The sequence below is a fragment of the Anolis carolinensis genome, chromosome 1, assembly GCF_035594765.1.
Source record: "Anolis carolinensis isolate JA03-04 chromosome 1, rAnoCar3.1.pri, whole genome shotgun sequence".
In the NCBI taxonomy this organism is placed as follows: Eukaryota; Metazoa; Chordata; class Lepidosauria; order Squamata; family Dactyloidae; genus Anolis; species Anolis carolinensis.
The window spans coordinates 38,182,290-38,202,518 of NC_085841.1; the positions used below are offsets into that span (position 1 = coordinate 38,182,290).

The following is a 20,229-nucleotide window of genomic DNA, read 5'->3' on the forward strand; positions in this document are numbered from 1 at the left end:
TTTTTTTTAAAATTACTTTCACAAAGCTCTTGTTCCCTTTGAACAATTTTCACAGTTTTGTGGTTTTATGGCATATGGAGATGTGAAATAGGGAATGGAATTTGGACGCGGCTTTGACCTTGTTTTTAACTTTGTTTTTATTAATACCATGTAATTTGTCATTATTGGTTCTACGCGACTTGGTTTTTGTTGAATATTTTGTATTTTTATTTGAAGTGTTTAGTTTATTGTTGTGTTTTATGGCATTGAATGCCTTTTATGTTGTGAGCCGCCCTGAATCCCCATGGGGAGATAGGGTGGGATAGTAATAAAGTTTTACTTACTTGCTTTCTTATTTTCAGAGAATAGGAATCAGAGGCCATGGTCACTCTAGACCAAATAAGTAATATGGAAGGCAAGGCCAATATGTTAGAAATCAGCAAGGTAGAGGGAAAAAAGGGTGGACACAATATTGACGTATTGTTAGCATTGGTAGGAGGAAGGTTACTGCTGTTTGGAGAGAAATAGAAACATAACAACATATCAGTGGGTGATTCAAGTAGTCAACACACTATTACAAATTCTTGAGAGAATAATTTGAAAAATATAAGAAGAGGAGGCACATGTGTCCTGCTCACTTCAAAGGATCAGTCTGAACGCAGATCAGAGATGGCTGCTCTCAAATCCAATCTTTATTGAAGAACACATGACTTTGGAAAAGTCAGGAATGACTCAATGTTTACATACAACTATTTTTATAACTTTTTATGCTACGTAACACCACACGTAAATATCATCATCAAGTCCCACCCCCAATATCACATTACTACCATTTTCACACACTAGACCAATTATAATTGTTTATACTTTCGGCCCCAAGTTCCCAGGCATATTCTATCTTCTTCTGCCAGGTGCTCCTGGGATTGTTTATGTTATGACTCCCAGTTACAGGGCTGAATTACCAAAGCCCTGTAACTGGGTTCCATGACATGGTGCCCTCCTTTTCTTCGTCCTCCTCTTCGGTTCTTCTTTCATCACAAGCCTGAAACAAAACAATAATTCTATGTGTCCATTTTGTCCAAAGTACCCATATATTTTTTCAGTAAGCTACGATGGAATACAGGGTGTATTTTCCCTAAACTTTTTGGCAATGCCAACTGGAAAGTCACCTCGTTGATAACACCCTGTATTCTAAATGGTCCAATATATTTAGGGCCCAATTTTTTCGAAGGTAGCCCCAGTTTGATGTTTTGGGTACTTAGCCACACTAAATCTCCTTTCTCCAATTTATCACCTTCCACCCTCTTTCTGTCTGCGAATACTTTATACTTTTTATGTGCTTCTTTTAAGGATGCAGTCACTTGACTCCAGCATTCCATCGTTTGCGCTTTCCATTTCCCTGCCTCTGTTTCCTCATTCTCTGTCCATCTTGGCAGCTGGGGCAGAGGCTGTATTTCATGCCCGTAAACTACTTCAAAGGGGGTTTTATTCGTTGCTGAATGTATAGTCGAATTAAAAGCTAGTTCTGCAAAAGCCAACCACCGAGACCAGTCATTTTGTCTCATGTTAGAGTACATTCGAAGGAACTGCCCAAGTGTCTGCTGAGTACGTTCTACCGCCCCATTTGTCATGGGGTGAAAAGCAGAACTTAAGCTCCTTTCTGCTCCTAGCATTTCCAGGAATTTTTCCCAAAATTTTGCTGTGAATTGTACTCCTCTGTCACTGACCACTCTACTGGGACATCCATGCAGTTTGTAAATGTGGTTTATGTACAATTCAGCTAGTTTCTCGGCTGATGGTAGTTTCGTCAGTGCTATAAAGTGGGCCTGTTTAGAAAACAGGTCCAATACAGTCCAAATATAACGATGTCCTTTGCTAACCGGTAGTTCCCCCACAAAGTCCATAGCTACACATTCCCAAGGTCTGGTAGGTTCTGCTACTGTTTGTAATAATCCCATTGGCTTCCCTCCTCTCGATTTATTTCTGGCACAATCATCACATTGAACAACATAATTTTTTATGTCCTTCCTCATCCCTGGCCACCAGCAATGTTTTGCTATTGCTTTTGTTGTTTTTGTAATTCCTGTATGACCGGCGCTCTGGTTGTTGTGAAAACGATGCAAAATCTTGATCCTTAATGTTGCTGGGATATACAGTTTCTTGTTCACAAACCAAAATCCCCCCTTCTGCTCCCCCTGTTCTGCATTGGATGCGATCCACTGGTCTCCTTCATAAGACTGTTTCAGCTCGTTTCCCCAATCATCTTTTCCGTCGAGTTCAACCATAGCAGTGTTCTCCTTTTGGGTTTGTGCTCTTGTTCTGACAGCTAAGCCCCATTGTTTGTCAGAGAATATTGTTCCCTCTTTTGCTGTGGGTATTCCTTCGTGTTGAGGCATGCGTGAAAGAGCATCTGCCAAGACATTCTGCTTCCCCTGAAAAAACTTTAATTGGAAATCGAACCTGCTGAAGTATTGTGCCCATCTAATCTGTTTGGGGGACAATTTTCGAGGGGACTTTAAATACTGGAGGTTCTTATGGTCAGACCAAATTTCAAATGGGATTCCGCTTCCTTCGAGAAAGTGTCGCCAGCATTCTAAGGCTTTTAATATGGCTAGTGCCTCTTTTTCCCATATCGGCCAACATTTTTCAGTTTCGCTGAACTTCCGGGACAAATATCCACAGGGTTTTAAGTTCCCATTTTGATCCTTTTGCAATAGTACTGCCCCATACGCACAGTCTGAGGCATCGCAATGGATTATGAAAGGGCTCCTGATATCGGGGTGTTTTAGAATGGGTCCTTCTGTGAAGCATTCTTTTAGGGTTTCAAATGCCTTTTGGCATTCTGGCGTCCAACTTAGTTTGGCGCCAGGAGCTTTTACTTTTGCTGTCTCTCCTTTCCCTTTTGTTTTTAAAAGTTCAGTAAGGGGTGCGGTTATTTGCGCGAAGCCTTTTATGAAGGATCTATAAAAATTTGCAAACCCCAGAAACGATTGCAATTGCCTCCTTGTTTGAGGCACTCCCCATTCTTTTACATCTGATACTTTAGCTGGATCCATAGCTAACCCTTCTGGAGATATCCGATACCCCAGAAAGTCAATTTGAGTTTTATTAAATTCACATTTGGACAGTTTTGCGTACAGCTTTGCTTCTCTTAGTCTCTGCAAAACTTCCCGGACCAATTTCACGTGCTTTTCCTTATCTTCAGTCACAATCAAGATATCATCAAGAAATATGAATACCCCTCTGTACAACAATGGGTGCAGTATTTCATTTATAAGCTGCATAAAGCACCCGCCTCCATTTTTTAATCCGAAAGGTAAAATTTTATATTCAAAATGGCCGAATGCGCAGGAAAATGCAGTTTTCCAAGTATCCTCCGGTTTGATCCTTAATTTATGATATGCTTCAATTAAATCGAGTTTAGTAAATATGCTCCCTTTTTTCAATACGGTAATTAAATCCTTTACTAAGGGCATAGGGTATTTATTGTCCTTAGTAATTGCATTTAAATTTCAATAATCAATGCACAATCTTAGGGAGTTGTCTTTCTTTCTCCTGAATAACACTGGGGCCCCGAGAGGAGAATTGGATGGCTTAATGAAGCCCCGCGCCAGGTTTTTATCAATGTATTTCCTCAATTCCTCCTTCTCCTGCACAGACATGGGATACACTTTTGGTTTTGGTAAGTTTGCTCCGGGGGTTATTTCAATTTCTACTTCTATATTCCTTTTGGGAGGTAATTTACTTGCCTCTTTCTGATTGAACACATCCACAAAGTCTCTGTATTCAGGTGGCAATAGCAGTGGGTCTATTTCACCTTCTTCATCTCCCTCGTCCTCCTCTTCTGCAATCTTGCTTATCTCCCATTGCGTCTGCTGTTCTTTAAATGCTAGGCTCTTTCCTCTCCAATCTATTTCGGGATTTGCCTGTTCGAGCCATGGTATCCCTAATATTACGTGGTATGTGGCAATAGGGGCTATCACAAAGGATATTCTTCCTTCCCATTTGCCTATTTTACATGGGACCTCCCGTATTTCCTTTGTAGATACTTCCCCAGTAGCAACTGATCCGTCTAGCTGCGAAAACGCAATTGGGGAGTCAAGCGCCATCTGCTGGCATTTCAACGCTCCTGCTAACTCTGGAGTTATAATATTCCTGGAACAACCACAATCCACAAATGCCTTGCAGGTGGCCCGATTCTCTAGCCCCGAGAGGCAGATTGGCACTACTATCATGCGTTTGTCCCGACTCACCAATTTTTCTGAAGATTCTGGGGCTTGCACCTCCTCCTCCGCACGCCTCCCGGTTGCTGGCTTGGGCTTTGAGGGTTTTGGCGGCTCCCCCTTCCGTGCCCAGCATTCTGCTGCTCGATGGCCCGTCTTCCCACATACAAAGCATCCCGGTTTAGGTTTGTTGTCGTCTCCTCTGGAGGGAATCCCCGGCCTCCCTCCAGGTCTTTCCTGCTTCCTCGTTTCTCCTCGACCTCTCGCCACCGGTCTTTGCTGGCCGCCGCTGCTCCTGAAGCGCTTTACTTGGGCCAGGGTGGATTCAACGCGCCCCGCTAGTTGAATCCATCCCTGGAGCGTTTCGGGGTCATCTCTGTGCGCTGCCCAGCTGAAAATCTCGGGGCGTAGTCCCTCTTTAAATAATTCCACTTTGGTCACTTCAGACCACTCTGGTACCCTTTCCGCGAGGTGGAGGAATTCCTCTGCGTACTCGGGTACCGTTTTGTCCCTCTGCTTTATTCCTTTCAGCTGGTCTCGAGCCCTCAATTGCTCTAGCCGGTCTCTGAACCGGTTTTCCAGTGCGGCGAGGAAGCGGGGCACTGACCTCAGGCATGGGTCCTGTCTGGCATGTAGTTGCACATACCAGCTGGCCGCTCCTCTCTTTAGTGTGTTGCCGATGGCCCGAACCCTGCTTGCTTCGGAGGGGAATGTGTGTGCATTGTCTTCCATGTATCCCCTGATGCTAATTAGAAAAAAGTTCAGTTCGGCTGATTCCCCTCCGTATTCTAGCTTGAGATCTTCCCTTCTTGGCATCCATTCAGCGGCCCGTTGATGCTGTCTGGGAGGCATGGGGAAGGGTTGCATCGGGTTTCCTTGGATCACGCCGCGCCCCACTCCGGTGGTCATTCTGCGCGGCTCCCGAAATCCTGCCGCCGCTGTCGGCCCTTCCCCCATCCGCATACTGGCCTCGCTGTAGCCCCCGCATCTCGCCTTTCCCCGTCGTACGGCACATCCTCCTCCTCTTCCTGGATCTCCTGCTCCTCTCCGCCTTCGTCTGCTAATCCACTGGACCCGATCCCTGGCCCCAGTGGTCTTTCCACCCCGACGCCCATCCGGGGGGTTGGGAGCTCTGTTGGAGATGGCGGCCTCAGAGTTCCCAGAGCTCGCTGGCGCTCCACTTCGCGTGCCATTCTGTCTCTGAACTCCAGCTCCTGCCAATATTCCTCGTCTCCCTCGTCCCTTGCCGCCGCGGGACTCTGCGTTGAAGCTCGCTGTCCCCTCTGGCTCCAATCGCCTCCTTTGCTTGGCTCTCTCTCGGCGCCATATCGGATGTGCTCTTTTTGGAGATTCTCTTCCAATATTGGCACTATTCTCCCCACGGTATCCGACAGCCTGGATAAATGAGTTTCCAGGATGGATAACCGCAGGGCCACGGTCTCCGGCATGCTTCCTCCAGATCCCCAACTGGTTTCTGCCGCCGCCGGAACACCTCTTCCCCCTCTGGGAATCCTCTGGGTCACGCCGTCCGGCTTGGGGTACCCCGTAGAGGAAGCTATGGCTTGCAATGTCTCTTCTGCCAACGGCAGAGCTCCCAGCGGAGGCCCCTTTGCTCCGTCATGGCTTTGATCTCCTTCCCTGCTCATTATCACTTCACTGCAAATTTGCAGGAGGGTGAGAACTGGATTCCTGACTTAATTGTCCTGCTCACTTCAAAGGATCAGTCTGAACGCAGATCAGAGATGGCTGCTCTCAAATCCAATCTTTATTGAAGAACACATGACTTTGGAAAAGTCAGGAATGACTCAATGTTTACATACAACTATTTTTATAACTTTTTATGCTACGTAACACCACACGTAAATATCATCATCAAGTCCCACCCCCAATATCACATTACTACCATTTTCACACACTAGACCAATTATAATTGTTTATACTTTCGGCCCCAAGTTCCCAGGCATATTCTATCTTCTTCTGCCAGGTGCTCCTGGGATTGTTTATGTTATGACTCCCAGTTACAGGGCTGAATTACCAAAGCCCTGTAACTGGGTTCCATGACACACATGTGTTGCTGATAGCACCATATTGGCTAAGAAGACTATGGTTTTGTCTGTTGTTGCAGCTGACAATTTCTCCACCAATGAGATTACCAAGCAGACAGGATTTCTTGGGTCAGGGTCTGTTTCAGCATCCAAATTCAACATAGTTAAGTTTAACAGTGGAATTTGAGAAGGAAACTCTAAATTTACATGGTTATACGTCTGAAGTTGTAAACGCAATTATGTCATCTAAGAGAGAGTCTGCAAAAACATTTATGAAAGAACATGGAAAGTATTTCAGATATGGTGTAAACAGAAAGGCACAAATTTGGGAATAGTGGATGTATCACATGTTTTAAAATTTTTACAAGAGAGTTAAAGAATGATCTGAGACCAAATACTTTGAAACCATAGGTTTCAGTTCAGCTTTATCAACGGTGCTAGAGAGTGGAAAGGATCCTTTATTGACACATCCACATGTGAAAAGATTTCTAAAGGAGTAACATTAACATCATTACCTACCATACATAGATTCCCATCATGATATTTGAATTTGTTCCTGAATACCCTTAACATTTTACCTTTTTGATCTTCTCAGAGATTTTCTTTGAGGTATATCTATCTATATATATATAAAAGAGTGATGGCATCACGGCGACTCACAAAACAACAAAAGTACAGGCCCCGCAACCTCGAAATTTGACAACACAACCCATCATCCATGCCTCCAGGTTGATACAACAAAAAGAAAAGAAAAACAAAGTCCTAATTAGAGGGAGAGCAATAATTTTTTTTTATCCAATTGCTGCCAGTTTAGAGGGCTAATCTCTGCCCACTTCGTCTCCTAGCAACCAACTCCTAGCCACCCAAGGGACAGCCAGGGTTCAGTTAGGGGACAGGCAGACTTAGGCTATCTAATTTGCACTGGATTATATAGCAGTGTAGACTCAAGGCCCTTCCACACAGCTATATAACCCATTTATAATCTTATATTATCTGCTTTGCACTGGATTATCTTGACTCCACACTGCCATATAATCCACTTCAGTGGGCATTTTATACAGCTGTGAAGAAGGGTCCTCATATAATCCAGTTCTAAGCAGATAATATAAGATTATCAATAAACAGTAGACTCTCACTTATCCAACATAAACAGGCCGGCAGGATAAGTGAATATGTTGGATAATAAGAAGGGATTAAGGAAAAGCTTATTAAACATCAAATTAGGTAATCGTTATACAAATTAAGCACCAGAACATCATATTATACAACAAATTTGACAGAAAAAGTAATTCCATGCGCAGTAATGCTATGTAGTAATTACAGTAGAGTCTCACTTATCCAACACTCGCTTATCCAATGTTCTGGATTATCCAATGCATTTTTGTAGTCAATGTTTTCAATATATCATGATATTTTGGTGCTAAATTCATAAATACAGTAATTACTACATAGCATTACTGTGTATTGAACTACTTTTTCTGCCAAATATGTTGTCTAACATGATATTTTTGTGCTTCATTTGTAAAATCATAACCTAATTTGATGTTTAATAGGCTTTTCCTTAATGCCTCCTTATTATCCAACATATTCCCTTATCCAATATTCTGCCAGCCCGTTTATGTTGGATAAGTGAGACTCTACTGTACTGTATTTACAAATTTACCACTAAAATATCACAATGAATTTAAAACACTGACTACAAAAACATTGATTATGAAAAGGCAGACTGCGTTGGAAAATCCAGAACATTGTATAAGTGAATGTTGGATAAGTGAGATTCTTCTTTAATATGAAATAATTACAGGGATAGAATAATGCAGAACAATATAATCTCTGAAACCAGGACAGTAAATAAACAGGGGAATTCCACACAGGAAACAATCAGGGCCAGCTAACACCTCCCAACAAAGTATTCCCATCATCAGAGTCTGGTAAATCCTCTGTTTTCTCAGGGCCACAGACAGTAGAATCACATAAAATATCGCAAACAACACCACTCTGAAAACAAGGGAATTCCAAACAGGAAAGAATCAGGGCCAGCTAACACCTCCCAACAAAAAATTCACTCAGGGAGGAAACAGCCAGGCTTTAAAACTGCAAGGCCATTGCATCCTAATCATTTTCCTAACTGCAGCATTCATACTTGCGTCCAACAGGGGAAAAAAACCATTCAGAAATATTGTATATTCACAACCTTTAGGAAATAATATCCCCTGATGGCGCAGCGTGTTAAAGCACTGAGCTGCTGAACTTCTGGACCGAAAGGCCACAGGTTTGAATTGGGGGAGCGGAGAGAGCCCCCACTGTTAGCTCCAACTTCTGCCAACCCAGAAGTTCAAAAACATGCAAATGTGAGTGCATCAATAGGTACTGCTCCGGCGGGAAGGTAACGCCGCTCCATGCAGTCATCCCACATGACCTTGGAGGTGTCTACGGACAATGCCGGCTCTTGGGCTTAGAAATGGAGATGAGCCCCAACCCCCAGAGTCAGACATGACTGGACTTAATGTCAGGGGAAAACCTTTACCCTTTACCTTAACTACCACCAATTCCTCAATACTTTATTTCCCATACCACCATACTTTGCCACAGCAACGCGTGGCCGGGCACAGCTAGTGCCATATAAAGTATTATTTCTTGTGGTTATAACATTGGCCAGAAGAGATTCTGAGGTGGCAGCATTATCAACTGTCATTTTGAGACAGTATTATCTCCTGATCCCATTTTAATGCCTAAGTGTGTTTCAAGGTCAGTATCAATACATTATACCCACCAACATTTTGTCCTAAGGAATGTATATGGCATACTTTGGGTGTCAGAGGTTCTATTCCAGTGGTTCTCAACCTGGGGTCCCCAGATGTTTTTGGTCTACAACTTTCAGAAATCCCAGCCAGTTTACTAGCTGTTCTGATTTTTGGGAGTTGAAGGCCAAAAATATTTGGGGACCCCAGGTTGAGAACTACTGTTCTATACAATCCTGTTCTTGGGGAAGTGACGCTATTAGTTCCAGTTAAGGGACCAGGTATCCAAAAGCACAGTTGTAGTAATCTTCTACTCAAACAACAAAACACGCAGAAACTTTTTCTTTCCGAAATAAGCAGGAAAGCTTTTTTTTCTCCTTTGTTGCAGCAGTATACAAAGTACATACAAACTTTACAGCTTCTTCTTCCTCACTACTCACAGCAGCAATTCTCTAATACACTCTCCAAACCACCATTCATCCCTCAAGAATTCTCATCAACCCTCATCAAACTTACTCAGTATAAATACAACCTCTATACTACTGTCATTGCATTAACCACCACACCTAATTACAGTGGCTTTTCGCGGTTCACCGCAACACAATAATAATAATAATAATAATAATAATAATAATAATAATATTAATAATAATGATAGTAATAATAATGACTTTGGTAATACACACTGCTTCACTCCCTTCTCAGCTTCCTTTCTGGAAGAATCCTTTCTTGGGAGGTGTTAGCTGGCCCTGATCGTTTCCTTTGTAGAATTCCCAATTTCCCTGCTTTCAGAGTGTTGGTCTTTATTTACTGTCCTGGTTTTAGAGATTATATTGTTCTGTATTATTCTACCACACTAATTATTTCATATTACAGTAGAATCTCAGTAGTCAATGTTTTTGTAGTCAGTGTTTTAAATTCATTGTGGTATTTTGGTGGTAAATTTGTAAATACAGTAATTACTACATAGAATTACTGCGCATGGAACTACTTTTTCTGTCTAATTTGTTGTATAACATGATGTTTTGGTGCTTTATTTGTATAATGATTACCTAATTTGATGTTTAATCGGCTTTTCCTGAATCCCTTCTTATTATCCAACATATTCACTTATCCAACGTTTTGCCGGCCTGTTTATGTTGGATAAGTGAGACTCTACTGTATATTTATAATCTTATATTATCTGCTTAGAACTGGATTATATGAGGCCCCTTCTACACAGCTGGATAAAATGCACACTGAAGTGGATTATATGTCAGTGTGGAGTCCAGATAATCCAGTTCAAAACAGATAAGATTATAAATGGGTTATATAGCTGTGTGGAAGGGCCTTGAGTCTACACTGCCATATAATCCACTTCAAATCAGATAATCTGTATTTTATAGGCAGTGTGGAAGAGGCCTAAGTGAGGCCTAACTCTGCCTGTCCCCTGGGTGAGTGGGTTGCTAGGAGACCAAGTGGGCAGAGCTTAGCCTTCTAACTGGCAGCAATTGGATAAAAACAATTATTCCTCTCCCTCTAATTAGGATTTTATTTTTCTTTTCATTTTGTTGTCTTGTCCTTGAGGCGTGGATGAGGGGTTGTGCTGTCAATTTTCAAGGTTGTGAGGTGTTTAGTTTCGTTGTTTTGTCGGTCGCCGGGATTCCATCACTCTTTTATATATATAGATTTATACCCCGCCTTTGTCCCCATTGGGACTCAATTCGACTAACAATTCCGCTCGTTAGTCAAGTTTTGAAAGCACAAGACAAAAGTTAAAAAACAATTACATAACAGTGTGGTTAAAAACATTAGAATATAATAAATATACTTAAAATAGCCTTTAAAACTCACATCCCCTTCCTCCCAACCTCACCCAAAGCCTCCTGAAAGCCTGCTATTTGTATAAACTGCTTTGTTGTTAGGTGGTTTAATTGTTTTGAGTTAGAGTAGATAGGATTGATGTTTCGTTGGGCTTAGCTTTGGGGAAAAATTAAAGGATACGGGAATGGCAGCAATGAAAAAAATCCTAAAAATAATGTCCTGCTCGTGTGAAGACTCATTTGGTGATGGAATCTTCCACGTCATCCCAGAATTAATTTTCTCAGTAAGTACAATTTCTCAATCCTGTCCATCTTCCCCTTGTCATGCCTTGCCTCCCCTTAGAGATGTTGCTGTTTAAGGGCCCATGTAATTGATGATTTAGGCAGGAAGTGAGAGGATGAGGCACATAAGGGGGGTGAGATTACTGCCAAAAAACCTAGAAGGTTCTGAACAGCACACTGTGCATAGCACAGATAACCCATTTGTGTGAGTTCACAGATGACCACTCAGAGAACTACAGTTACAATTACAGCCTGCTCATTTACTGAATAAAATTGGTAAATGTGAATAATTAAGCAATATTTTCTTCATATTTTTCATGTATTTTAATGTTTTTCGTGATGTTTATGCATTCATGTGTGTGAATGTTGCACCCATTTGGAGCTTGGAGTTTTTCACCCACTTCCATGTCTAACCACAGAGGTGGAGAGTTCTGTGGGAACAATTTTCAAAATTGGTTGAAATGAAAAGAGATACAACATACGACCACAAATCCATATACTCTTTCTTAGAAAGGGCTGGCAGAGTGTAGACTTGAAGTCTTGCAGACAATGAAGGATTATATGATGGTGGATTCAAGATCACCAGCTGGGTTGTGGGGTGAAGCTGTACAAACAGTAAATCATATGGTGGAGTTCACGTGTTAATGTTGATTTCAGGTGTTAATTAAATTTCCTATTATATGTTGTATGCGCATGCACCATTTTCAAGTATTTAAGAATTTTTGAACAATTTGCAAATGTACTCATTCTCAGCCAACTAAGAAAAGGTCAAGCAAAATGGAGAAGGTTGAGGTTTGTTGGCTATTTATTTATTTACTTCATTTCTATCCCGCCTTTCTCTACCTCAGAGGGGACTCAAAGTGGCTTACAAATCCAGCAAAAATTCAATGCCGCACAGGTAAACAATAAAACACATCTCATCCAAATATTAAAAAATCTAACAAATAAGAATTTTAAACACATGTCAATCAATTAAACAGATTAAAACCAAATAAAATTCCAAGTCATGAATTGGAATTCACAAGGGAACAAGTATTGGTTTCATATTGGGTATGGGCAGATGGTGTACTCCAGAAGTGTAAACTTCGAGTTTCATAGCAGTTGGGAAAATATAAACTAACCAAGAAGTGTTTGTACACCTACTTGATACTGAACCAGACCAAAGTCCTGAAAATGGAGGGGCAAGAACACTTAACAACATGATACAAACACCTAAAACACCTCAAGTCACAGCAAAGCACATTCAGTGCACAAAGCACACCCTCACCCATCTTCCTAGTTCTAGTGAAGATGTTGCCATTAGGGCAGACATTCCTAGGAGGAGTAAGAAGGTGAAAAAGACTCCAAACATTTGTGATGCAACAAGCTAGAGTGCATTATAGCAAGTGAAGAATCTGAAAGTTTTGAAGAGATGTTAAAGTATCCTGAGGAGAAACAGAAAAGTTGGAATGAAGCCATGGACATGGAGTTTGAGTCTTTGATAGAACAGAAAGTGTTTGATGTGGAGAGACCAAAGGACCAGAAAGTAGTTGGTTGCAAATGGGCCTATAAGAAAAAATGTTTGCCTGATGGTAAAGTAAAGCACAAGGCAAGGTTAGTAGGAAAAAAAATTGCACAAGAAAAAATTGAGAATTTCACTGACAGTGAAGCCAGGAAGCCTGAGGTTGGGATTGCGCTGGCAGTGGAAAAACAATTAGGACACAAGTTCAAGTCAAAGGACTTGGAATGTTTGAAGAATTGCATAGTCATAGAAGTAAAAAGGTCAAAAATGGTGAAGTGTACTTAAGCCAAAAGAAAAAGATTGAACAGGTGGTGGAAAAATGCAACTTGAAAGATGACAAAGCAGTGAAAACGGAGGAGCCATGCTGCCAGAGTTGCTAGACGGGTCCCCTTTTCTTCCGAACTTAATTAACTTATAAAACATTCCCTAAAAACTTCTTAGGGATTTTTAAAAAACAGATTATCTGCTAGAGACTGGGAAAACAAAAGGATCATTAAAATAATGGGAATAATGGGAAGATAAATCTTAAAGCTATGAGCAACAAGCTGAAAGCTGTTATAAGCAAGAGGGAGATGCTCCAGAGGTTGCCTGACTTCTTCAAACACTGATAACCATGGCGACATCTGAAGCCGATAAGGTACTGCAAAATCCTAAAGAGGACAGTTTGGAACAAAAATTAGATATATTAATGGACATTATGCGTGGAATTGAATCCTCCATCCGCAAATTATCTGTTGCAGTAAATGAATCCTAAGCTAAAATGACAGAAATTAATTTAAAATCACAGAATAATGAAAAAAGAATTGGAGAACTGGAACAGGAGATTAGATTCCTTAAAGCCAAAACAGTTGACCAGGAGAATGGATCCTAAGGAGTTATCTGGATGAAGGCAAGTAGAATTCACTCAGGAAACAGATGGTAATAAAAAAAACTTAAAAATTAACTCCTCACCAGGCCCGGGTGGGCTCACTACAGTTTTTTATAAAAAAATTTCCAAGAGGAAGTAACCCCTAATTTACTAATATTATATAACAAAATGATCAAAACTAAAACAATTCCAGAGACATGGAAAAAAACAGAAATTATAACAATTTTAAAACCAAATAAGAACATGATCCTAACGCCTACAGACCAATTACTTTATGCAATGTGGACTATAAAATATTCACAAAAATTATAGCAAATAGATTGTAAGAGATATTACCCACTTTAATTGAGGTATGGCTTTATTAAAAAAAAAGAATGATTGCTGATCCAATCAGAAATATTCTTAATGTAATTGACCACCCAACAAGAGAGAAAGCAAAATTACTCCTAATAAAGCTAGACGTTTACAAAGCATTTGGTATGATAAATCATAATTATTTAGTCAAATTATGTGAGGAGTACAACTTGGGGGGAAAGATGTGTGGAGTAATTACAGAATTATATAAAGAAAACCAAGTGGAAGTAATAATAAATGGATCTAATTCAAGAACCATTAAAATCGCAAGTGGAACCCATCAAAGCTGCCCTCTCCACTACTCTTCACCTTAGCGATAGAACCTTTAGCCAACCCAATAAGGTCAGACAAAAATATAAAAGCGTATAAGATGGCTAGAGAAAAAATAAAAATTTATATGCAGATGATGCAGTAGTCCTTACAGGCAGAATAGAGGACTCTGTAACGGCAGTAAATAAAATAATTTAAAAATTAAAAAATATTTCAGGCCTCACCATTAATATTGAAAAATCAGAAAGTTTATATAAAAACCTCAATTGGAAGGAGCTGAAAGAAGTTCAGCCTATCCTAGGGATGAAACTCGGGGAAAAGAAGTTAAAATATCTAGGCATTCACATCCCTAAAAACCTAAATATAGTAGAGTCTCACTTATCCAAGCTAAACGGGACGGCAGAACCTTGAATAAGCGAATATCTTTGATAATTAGGAGGGATTAAGGAAAGCCTATTAATCATCAGATTAAGTTATGATTTTACAAATTAAGCACCAAAATATCATGTTATACAACAAATTTGACAAAAAAATAGTTCAGTACGCAGTAATGTTATGTTGTAATTACTGTATTTACGAATTTAGCACCAAAAAATCTATATATATAAAAGGGTAATGAAATGGGGACTGTGAGCTAAACAACAAAACTACACATTGGAGAACCATGAAACTTGCCAACGGAACCCAGCGCCCTTGCCGCTAGGTATCTACCACAAAAAAAAAAATCTGGAACCAAATCTGACCCCCAAAAAGCCCAAATACCAGAAATTGAACAGTGCATGCGCCGGATATGACATGGCGCGCACTCAACACACCACCCTCCACCCTCAACGACCGTCCCTCCATTCCCACCGCCGGTGCCATCGACCTCAATACCCCCAAACCAGCCTGCCAGTGGAAACAAAAAAACGGGGCTAACCCTTTGTATATGTGTATCCATCTTTAGCAACATCCTCGGCGTCAGATTCGTCAGCCTCGCTTCTCCTCTGGGCCAGTTTCTCGAAGTAGGCCGTGAGTAAAGGCACCGGCTCCTCCGGCCTGGCTTCACAAGGAGGAAGCAGACCGCGCTGTACCCGCTGGGGACTCCATTGCCAACAGCCTGGCCCTGCCCGCCTGGGCCTTGCTGCCATGCGGCCCAGCCCCTGCGGCCTGGCCACACCTCCCATGCCGCGCATTCTGCCCACGCTTCCCGCGCGGCCTGACCCTTCGCACCACGGCCTGGCCCTTACCGCAGTGGCTATTCACTGCTATTCCACCTGGCCAACAAATCATTCCGATGAGCCACAGCAACGCGTGGCCAGGCAAAGCTATATTGAAAACATCGATTACAAAAATGCCTTGGATAATCCAGAACCTTGGATAAGTGAGTCTTGGATAAGTGAGACTCTACTGTAATATAATTCAGACAAATTATACCAATTATAGAAAAAAGTAAGTAAACAAATCAAAGGGTGGAAAAAATGGAACTGGGACATTACAACTAGGTTAAAAGCAAGCAAAATGATGATACTACCTAAATTCTTACATCTATTCCAAACTCTCCCATTTAGTATCCCACCTAAAATAATTAAGAAATGGGGTAATTCAATCAAAACATGGATAATTGACTCTAATAAAAATAGAATTTCTAATACAATATTCTTCACAAGAAAATGGAGGCTGGGGAGCACTTTGCCTCCAAAACTATTTCAAAGCTTGCCAATTGGCTAGGCTACTCGAACTAGACATTGGCGAGCCCAAAATATGGGTCAGATTAGAGAAACTAATAAATGAATGGGAATATAGATCGTGTCTAATGGGGAAAATTAGAAAAAGATAATTAAAAAACCTAAAAGGAGGTCCTCTGACCTCAACAATGACATGCTGGGAAAAATGGCAAGATAAACTTCCAATAAATAAAATAGATATGTTCCCAATAGGATCCATAGAAAATAGAAATTCCCAGCTATACCAGTATATGTTAAAGAAATTGGAACAACATGGCATAACAAAGATCCGGGACATGCTGGTTGGAAAAATTGGAACACTGGTTGGAAAAATTGTAAGAAATAAAGAACATAGACAAATTAACTTTTTATATGAAAGAAGTTATAGGCGAACCGATAAGGAATACAAAGTGGGAAAAATTGGACTTATACATTAAGAACAGGACTATAATGGAAAAATGAACCGGGACATGGACAGAAATGTATATTACAGAAATTTTTCCGAGAAGTGGAAAGAATGGAAGTTTTCAACGTACCCCCACCCCCTCCCTGATAAACCCCTTGCGTTTTGTCCCCTCCCCATCTCCCCACTTTCTCATTTCCCTTCCCTGGGTTCCCTCACTGTTATCCTATATGTCATTCTTGTTTTTAAATTGTATGTATGTCTGTTTGGTTATCACTTACCCCCTTTAATAAAATATCAATATAAAAAAAAAGATCCTGGACATGCTGAAACCCGACGGAACAGTAATGCAATGGGAGGAACTAAATAATAAGTGTGGTCACAGAAATTGGCTATTATGGAGGGGGTTATCTAAAAAGTTAACAGAATGAAAGAGTAAGGAAATCCCAGAGACAGATTTTGATAAAATAATAAAACGGAAAGTAGAGAAAGAGAAAGGAATTGTGGGATACATTTACAAAATAATCACAGGAAAACTATACAATATAAAAAATACCTTGACAGAAATCTGGAAGGAGGAACTAAGTTGCAGTGAGAAATAGACAACTGGATAAATTCAATTAATAAAATAAAACATTTGAGGATAAAGGAACTGCAACGCAAAATCCAGACAAAATGGTATAGAACCTCTGTGCAATTAGCTCATATAACCAGAACCTCCCCAAAACAATGTTAGCACAACTGCGGGAAAACCAGAACATACACCTACATGTGGTGGGATTGTAAAAAAATACAAAAGTTCCATAAAATAATTAAGACAGAAATAGAGGAGCTATAAGGGATAAAAATCGATTGAAACAAGAGACAAATTTTCCTCCAGAAAATTGAAGGTGAAGGGGGAACTAAAAAAATGGGAACCATTAATAAATTATATGTTAGATGCAATTAAAGCCTCAGTTGCCTTAGGCTGGAAGGACCAAAAGAAATGGGACATTAAAACATGGTATAAATATTTAGCAGACTATCTCCTCCAAGACTACATTAGCAAAAGGAAAAGGGAATGGGCCAAATCAGAAAGTCATGGGAGGAAAAATGGAAAGACTTAATTTACAGAATAAAGGGGGAAGATAAATATAAGAAATTAAACAAGATTATCCTCATGATTGATCAATCATAATAAATACAGCAAAATCTGTAAACTGTTCCCGGGGAGGGGAGGGAGGGAGAAAGAGGGAATAATATAAACGTGTTACCAATGGAAAATGTTCTGAATGTTTGTATAATATTATGTAGCACTATTTACAATAATTCTGGAAATAATAATAAAAAATTCAAAAAATACATAATCAGTTAATGAAGATTTAAAACCTAATGACAAAAACTCCATCAATAAACCCAGATACAGTGGAAAAAAAGAAAGCAGTGAAAACGGCTATGACTGTGGACTTTGTGCGTCTGAAGTCAGATGAGTTGTTTGATAGGCCAGACGTGTACCAATTAGTGATCAGCAGCTTAATATACATAGCTAATCATACCAGACCTGACATAAGTTATGGCATTGGTTTATTGAATAGAAATGTGAAAAATCAAGGATCATTGACTGGATAGTGTCCTGCATAAATAGTTTCTGCTACCATTCTGCCATTAAATGTATGTGAAAGACTAGAAAGTTAGTAGAAATATATTTAATATTTAGTATATATATTTAATAAATTAAAAACATTTAATTCAATTAAATTTATGTTAGAAGGCAGATTATGTGAAATTGTAGTTTCAGAAATTGAAATACCATGTTTGATCACCCTCAGACTGTTTTTTACTAAAATAATTGGAATGTATTATCAGTAAATCTACATCTTACATTGAACGATGACACTTCTCTTTGTCTTGCCTGTGGTGCTGGGACTGTACTTAGTAATACCAGATTAAAAGGGCCACTCACTATTAATAACACACTTGACATCGGAGATACACATACACGAGCCAATATCCTAAAAATGATATTTGTAGTCATTGAATCTAATAATGTCATTTACAATGTTATGAGAAAATGGTGTTGTGAAATTTTTCATTTGCCAAGATGCCTTGCTTTATTTTATATAGGAGAAACAGTCCAATCTACACAAAATATATGGAGATACATATTAAACATTTCAATATGAAAAATCTGTTAATTCTCTCTTGGGACTTTCCTAACTTTAAGATAACCATGGCCAAAACAGAAGAATTTGATCATTATTCCAGTTTGAAACTTGAAAGAAAAGTACAATAGAGTCTCACTTATCCAACATAAATGGGCTGGCAGAATGTTGGATAAGCGAATATGTTGGATAATAAGGAGGCATTAAGAAAACGCCTATTAAACATCAAATTAGGTTATGATTTTACAAATTAAGCACCAAAACATCATGTTATACAACAAATTTGACAGAAAAAGTAGTAAAATACACAGTAATACCATGTAGTAATTATTGTATTTACGAATTTAGCACTAAAATATCACAATGTATTGACAACATTGACTACAAAAATGCATTGGATAATCCAGAACGTTGGATAAGCGAGTGTTGGATAAGTGAGACTTTACTGTACTGAAGTAGTTCAGCTCTTATGTACCGTGATGCAAATTGGGACAACTACTTTTTAACATGTAACGTGTGATTCAGTTCATTTGTGCATTACTACTACACAAATACTGGTTTGCACATTGGACTATGATGCTGGAGTCCAGACTTTGAATTCCTGTTTGATCAGGAAAACACACCAGGTGACCTTGGACAAACCCCCTCTGAACAAACATTCCAAAACCCCTCAGTATATGTTATGGTTGAGCCTTCGGGCTCCGGTAATAGAAGAAGGGGTCATAAGACTCCTCGAGAGTCAGACTCTTTCGAGGAGCGTGAAAGAAAACGGCTCCGGGATTTGTTTACAGACCCGACAGATGAGGACTCATTTGAGGGTTTTTCTGAGGGTTTGGAGGAAGAGATGGCCAGCTCGGAGGAGGACGACATGGAATGGACTCGTGTGAGGGAGGATTTGGGTGTTGGGGAAACAGGCAATGAAAGCATGGGAGGTGAGTGGCGGGTTGCAGGATCAGACCCATGGACTGGCTGGAGGGATGGAGCGGGATCCACAGCTGGGGATGCTGTGGGGCGTAGTCAAAGGTGCTTAAGCTCTGATGAGGATGATGATGTTGGGGCGCCTGGAATTGGGATGGCAGCTGACAGTGATGATGAGCTTGAACTGGGATAAAATGGGGTTTGGGACCAATGTCTAATTGCGTTGGGCAAGGTAATCTGGACGGACGCTTGGGCTTTTGTTTGGGAACTTCCTGAAGACGGGTGTGATTCGTTACTGGATACGTAAGTTTACCAAGGACACTGGGCATCGACGGCGGGAGGAACTGTGCGGGGTTTTTCTCTGTGCAACTTGTGTTTAATCTCGATAGCTTGGACCTCCGTCGTCTTTTTGACGGGCAATACCTACTCGCACTGGATTGACGCTGGACTGACTGACTTCGATTCCGGATTATCCCTTCTGCTGGCTACCGGTGAGACCTTTGGATTTCTTGACGACTACGCTTGGCTATAGACCTCTGGACCGGATTGGGACCCTGCTGACTGCCGTTACCCTGACTGCTGTGCCTGGACCTGGATATCGTTGGCCGCTGAACCTTAAACTGAATCCTGACTACGACCATGCTTTTCGCTCGCTGTAGGAAGGAATAAACAAGCCTGGTTTATTCTCCTGCTGTTTCTGAGTAGCAGAGAGGAATCTGCCACCAGTCTGTTGTTTACATTCTGACTCCTGTTGATCCCCTTTTGTTTGCATTGTTTGCCAGGCTGAAGTAAGCACTTTTGATTTAATCCGGATTATACTTCTGTTTAACCCGGTTTATCCCTTTGAACCGTTTAAGCTCAAACTGAGCTGTTTTTTGTTACTTATCACACTGAAGTCAAGTGTTTGCCCTGTTCTTTGTTTCCTACGGGCGTTTTTAGTTCTGTAACCTCAATAAACTGAGTTTTGTTTTACTTGCTGGCGTTCTGTCTCTGACA

The 20,229-nt window shown here is 40.5% G+C and overlaps 1 protein-coding gene across 7 annotated transcripts in view; it reads left to right on the forward strand.

Annotated features, from left to right (window-relative positions):
• The window catches only part of dnah14 (dynein axonemal heavy chain 14), a 362,578-nt gene that overhangs the window by 47,369 nt on the left and 294,980 nt on the right, over positions 1 to 20,229 (forward strand). The window lies entirely within an intron of this gene.